Source organism: Engraulis encrasicolus, chromosome 8 (genome assembly GCF_034702125.1).
Source record: "Engraulis encrasicolus isolate BLACKSEA-1 chromosome 8, IST_EnEncr_1.0, whole genome shotgun sequence".
Taxonomy (NCBI): Eukaryota; Metazoa; Chordata; class Actinopteri; order Clupeiformes; family Engraulidae; genus Engraulis; species Engraulis encrasicolus.
Window position 1 is genome coordinate 48,424,553 of NC_085864.1, and position 6,064 is coordinate 48,430,616.

Consider the following 6,064-nt stretch of genomic DNA (forward strand, 5'->3'; position numbering starts at 1 on the left):
ATGTAAACTCGGAATCTTTGTACAAATATGTCTGTATCTGGACTAACGTGTGCCGTAATCGGATGTAACAATAACAGCAGAAAGCTAAAAATGTGGAAAAAGAGCGTATGTGCGCTTCATAGTCCACAGTTTAAAGAGGATTGTCCATGTTGTGTGCCCTACGGTGTACACCGCTTCCCCGGCCGTGCTGAGGATGAAGACATTCGCAAGATGTGGATTAAAAACGTACACCGAAAGGACTTTGCCCCCAAACAAGTATTCAAGGGTATGTATTTTTATTTCTAGGTGGTTAGTGTAGTTAAGTATTGTGAGCCAGTGTCTATGTAAACTGGTGGCAACAATTATTTAGCTTGGCTAGCTAACGCTAGTTACTATTATTTAGCATTCTTTCATTAATACCTAAGTTTCCCCAGGATTGGGAAGAGCACCATGAGCCCCATGGTTATCTGTGCTGTGTGTCATGGTACATTTGTGTGCTTATTTTCGATTATTTGTGTATGTGTGCCCTTTGAAATGAAAATGTGACCCTGGCAACTTAGCTAATTATTTTGTTATGCTAGCGGAGTTTTGGCAAGGCTAGCCAGGTTACACTGACTTTAATAAGAAGTCAGGCTAGGTTTTGGTAGCACCATGAGCCCCATGGTTATCTGTGCTGTGTGCCATGGTACATTTCTGTGTTTATTTACGATTATTTGTGTATGTGTGCCCTTTGAAATGGAAATGTGACCCTGGCAATTTAGCTAATTCTTTTGTTATGCTAGCGGAGTTTTGGCAAAGCTAGCCAGGTTGTGTGACTGACTTTAATAAGAAGTCAGGCTAGGTTTTGGTAGCTTTTGTTTTGTCCATAACCTAGCCCAATTTTATTTTCATCTCATAAATCGACCAGCATGTTTGTATTTGTAATAATGTTTGCCATTCTATTGGAAATAAAGTGGTGGGGACAAGCTAGGTTCATCTCAAAAGTGGTAGGCCTATGGACATGTCCCCAACACCCAGACTGAAAATTACACCCAGACTGAAAATAACCCTTCCTCAACAAAAGATAATTTTCGCTATCCAACCTCAGTGTACATGTCTTGCTTTGTCCTGTATTTTGTCTAATGTCTGTGAGAATGACTGCAGCCATGGCAAAGATAATTTTCTGTTTCATGTGTAACAGCCAATTATTTTTTTATCTCATCTTATTCCCACCCTCCTTAGGTGTGTGGAGTACACTTCCCTGACGGCAGACCAACGCAGGAACACCCATATCCCATAATATGGGATATGAATATAGTGTAAGTTTACATGTATATAACAAATAACTTAAGTGCTTTTTTCTTAATTACCTTAACCATATGTTGTTAAAGTACTTTTGGAGCGATTTGCCTCCAGACGTTAGACTCTCTCCCATCTGCCACTACTTTTTAATCTAGGTTAAAAAAACAACAACAAAAAAAACACACACACACACATTTTCTTAACTTAGTTCTTGACTCTTAGTTGTTATGCTTTCTCTCCTTAAGCCACTGCTTTTATGTACCTAAATTGCCTTTCAACACTTGTGTCTTATTATTCCATGCAAGAGTTTACATCTGCTAATTGTAATATAAAGCAATGTGAAGTGAGATTTAAAGTGTTCTGTAGGACAGTGGCGTTGTAATTAACTGTTTTTAAAAGCTGTTGGTGTTTTTTGTTCCTTCTTATATTTATTCTCAGAAAGCACCGTCATGTGGAAGACCACCCCAAAGAGGAGATGTCTCCAGCCCCCAACAGAGAGACCATGTGATGAGCCTCCTGTGACAGATTCTGACACCGAAGTAGGGCATAGCTTGGAGGATAGTCTGTCTCCACACCAATGTGATGTTGGCACTCAGTGGCCAGAGCGTAGTGATCATGATTGTTGTTCGATGAAGTCAACAAAAGATGCAAGCACACAAACCGATCCTACACCATCACTGTCAGATCATGACATGGATGATAAAGTGTCAAAACTTTACACTGGACTAGACATCATCAGCTTTTGGCAACTTTTGAACACCATCATTGGCTTTCTTCCACAGTCGAAGACGTTCAAATTACCAGTCCATGAACAGCTAAGTGCTGGTCCTAATGAGGCTTCGGCTTGGCTACAGCCTGTGATATGTCCGCAATGTGGAGAGCAACACTTGCCAATTTCACAAGGGAAAATCTTATTTTTTGGCTCCCTCGAGACACTCTGAATAGAGTAAGACCCTCAAGTTTTCTTGAACACTATCCCAATGCAACATGCATCATAGATTGCACTGAAATATTTGTCCAAAGACCGAAGAACTTGGGGAAAAGAGCAAAAACATACAGCAACTATAAGCATCACAACACCTACAAAGTCCTCTATTGCATAGCCCCCAATGGTTTTGTGATGTATGTGTCAAAACTGTTTGGTGGCAGAGCTAGTGACACTTTTATCTTAAACTGTGGATTTCTGGTGATCAGATTTTGACAGACCGGGGATTCACAATTGGAGATGTTCTTCCTCCAGGAGTGACATTGGCTATTCCAGCATTTACACGTGGATGTACACAACTATCAGAACATGAAGTCACAAGAACCCGCCGTCTCGCCAATGTCCGAATTCATGTTGAACGTGCAATAAGAAGGTTAAAATGCTTCAAAATTTTGAGTAATGTAATTCCAGGTTGATTAAAACATGTTGATGACATTTTGACTATTTGTGCAGGCCTGTGTAACCTTCTTGAAATCTTACAAACATGTTTGGCATACACTACACTTGTCCCTGTCTGTAGGCCTACATGTCAGCATCATCTTCCAACTTGTCAGCGATACTATGCCCAAGATATTTTGTACTGCTTGACACACAGTGATTGCCCTGACAGGTAAAACGTTGGAAAGACTTAAGATCCTGAACATAACACTTTTTTGCATTGTACTGTAGGCCTACATCAAACTCAACCCCATACTCAGAGCACACATTCAGAAGTTGCTGAAACTCAACAGCGCCAGGGGACATGGGCCTAATAGCCAGATCATCAAATGGTTGAAAACAGTGCATGTGTTTTATTGTCTGTGTCTAAATCTCGTCATACATCCAGTGCGTTTTTTTTTTTTTAACAGACGTGTTTTCACAATGACACTCTGAGAATTTACTTTTGAACAAAGTGTCTTGTGTATAAAATGGTGTGCAGACAGCCGGAGTGTGTGTGTTGCGTAAAGGAACAAGTGCTTTGCAAAGCTGGTATGAAAGTGTAATGCTAGACTTTTGATTAAGGTAAAGCAGCATGTGTTATAGTACCAACAACTGAACAATATGCTACTTTGGTCATCAGCCTTTAGTGTTTAAGCAGTAGCCTAGGCAAAAACTGTAACAAAGTAAAAACAAAACAAAGAAAATATAACTGCCGAATGAATTAAGAACCTGAATTATCACCAGCATTTGACCGGTTGTTAATTTAAAACCAGGCATGCATATGTATCTATATCTATCTTTAGAAATTAGGCCTACGTTAACAACAGGGAATCTTTATCTTTTCAGGTCAAGGTGGCCGCCTTGGCAATAGGGAAACTCTCTCTCTCTAGGCTAGGCCTGATCAGAAAGCAAGGTGTGTGTGTGTGTTTTTTTTTTTTTTTTTTAAACCTCTGTCATTAAAGGGACACTGCAAGATTTATAGTTGTTTATTTCCAGAATTCATGCTACTCATTCACTAATGTTACCTTTTTCATGAATACTTACCACCACCATCAAATTCTAAGTATTCATTATGACTGGAAAAATTGCACTTTTCATACATACAAAGGGGGATCTCCTCCATCATTGTCCGCCATTTTGAATTTCCAGAAATAGCCATTTTTAGCTGCAAAAAGGACTGTACTTGGGCCATAACAGAAAATCTGAGTTTATTATTTAGTAAACTATCATGAAAAGATCAAATTTGGCAATAGGCAACCCAGTTACAATGAGCAGCATAGTTGCAGTACCCTTTTTGACCATTTCCTGCACAGTGTCCCTCTAACTGATAAAATAAAGCCTTGTTGGCCTCAACATGTCATTAATTTCACCATGTAAATCGTGCCTTGCAAGAACTGATATTTTGAGGCAGTGTTAAGACAGTGGGTTGCACCAGCTGATTGCTTAGGCTACTTAACCACAGCCCTTTTAGAAGACATCACCTCCCGTCCTCTCCTTGTGGTAGCGTCTCCAGCAATAAGTAAGGATTTGGCGCCCCTTAGTGGCAAGCTGTGCACCCAGCGATGAACAAACAGACAGACTGCAAAACTCAATCACATATTATGTGGCAGAGGTAATGATAAAAATGATGTCTGGTATAGTCAGGAGGTAATGAAAAAAAGCCAGTATAACATTTCCCAATCAATATAAGGGGGATAATGATTAATTAAATTGAATGTGTGACAGTGGCACCAGCTCTCTGTTAAGACTGGACACCACAGGTCAGCTGCTGTGTCTATTCCACAACACACTGCAGCAAGATTTTACATTACATTACATTTCACTTAGCTGACGCTTTCATTTGTTCAAAGCGACTTACAACTATTATTTTTCAGGGTATTGGTTACAGTCCCTGGAGTAATGTGGGGTTAGGTGACTTGCTCAAGGGCACTTCAGCCATGGATGGAGGTGTAGGGAGAGGTCGTGGGGGATTCGAACCAGCAACCCCTAGATTGAAAGACCAACTCTCTAACCACTAGGCCAGGGGTGTCAAACTCAAACTCACAGAGGGCCAAAATACAAATCTGGAACAAAGTCGCGGGCCAAACTCAATATTTACAACGGCCTAAAATTGTGCAAACACACTTAATCTCATAATTACATTTCACAAACAGATTCCCATCGTAGTTCAAATGTGCCTGCAGATACTCTGTTGCAGTAGTGTGAGCTGTTTTACTGGCCTATGCCCAGCCCACTCATATTTTTTTTGACACATTACATTTTATGTTCAGGTCTTATGCTATATATTAATGGTGTATGTGGGCCAACTGTAATACACATTTGAAATGATCTTGCGGGCCAAATAAAATGACTCTGCGGGCCAGATTTGGCCCCCGGGCCTGAGTTTGACATCCCTGCACTAGGCCATGGCTGCCCAGATTTCTCACAAAGAGCTGCATTGAAATGACATTAAGAACATTAGTGATTAATAACAAGTTGCCTAGTAAAAAACACACCAGCAAGAGTCATTTAGTGTATGGGGCCATTTGTAAAGTGGACCAATGTAAGGTGTGTGTCAAATTTGAACAACCACCACCCCCCACCTGCAACTACAATGCTGCAGTTGGATATTGAGCACAAGTAGCTAGGTTGTTTTTCAGTTCAGCACATATAAAAAACACCATCAAGTAAGCACACAGTATTGAACTATATTAAATTCACTATCTGTATGCATTTTAATAACTGTGTAAATAAACAATTCAAAACCGCCAGGTTAATTCATTTTTCTTTAGCATTTAAGCCTACAGTATACGGTATGTCATGCCTTTGTCAGGTGCACTGATTCTCATTGATATGATTAGATTAGATAAAACTTAATTGTCTGTTACACCCATGAAAAAGAAAATTGTCTTTGGCGTGGCTTCAGTGATTCTCACAGACATTAGACTTGACAAAAAAAAAAAGACAAGACCACACAATACATGCATGCTGCAGCTGGACAGTTCATCTCTTGTTCAGTATGGTCACAGCTGAGGGGATGAAGGATTTCTTGAAAGAAGATAGATATATACATATAACTGAACCAAGTGTTTCTACACCGTATTGAACAATAATCCTCTCAACATTAATCCAAGTCTCTCTGTTGGGGGCTGGAGACATCTCCTCTTTGGGGGTGGTCTTCCACATGATGGTGCTTTCTGAGAATAAATATAAGAAGGAACAAAAAACACCAACAGCTTTTAAAAACAGTTAATTACAACGCCACTGTCCTACAGAACACTTTAAATCTCACTTCACATTGCATTATATTACAATTAGCAGATGTAGACTCTTGCATGGAATAATAAGACACAAGTGTTGAAAGGCAATGTAGGTACATAAAAGCAGTGCCTTAAGGAGAGAAAGCATAACAACTAAGAG

At 39.9% G+C, this 6,064-nt stretch overlaps 1 long non-coding RNA gene across 1 annotated transcript; it reads left to right on the top strand.

The window, feature by feature from the left end:
- The first annotated feature begins 42 nt into the window (after nucleotides 1-42).
- LOC134454702 (uncharacterized) lies at nucleotides 43-2,686 on the top strand. Its single transcript, XR_010035892.1, has 3 exons — nucleotides 43-265; nucleotides 1,201-1,277; nucleotides 1,699-2,686. It is a non-coding gene; the product is annotated as an uncharacterized LOC134454702 (long non-coding RNA).
- The last annotated feature ends 3,378 nt before the right edge of the window (nucleotides 2,687-6,064 follow it).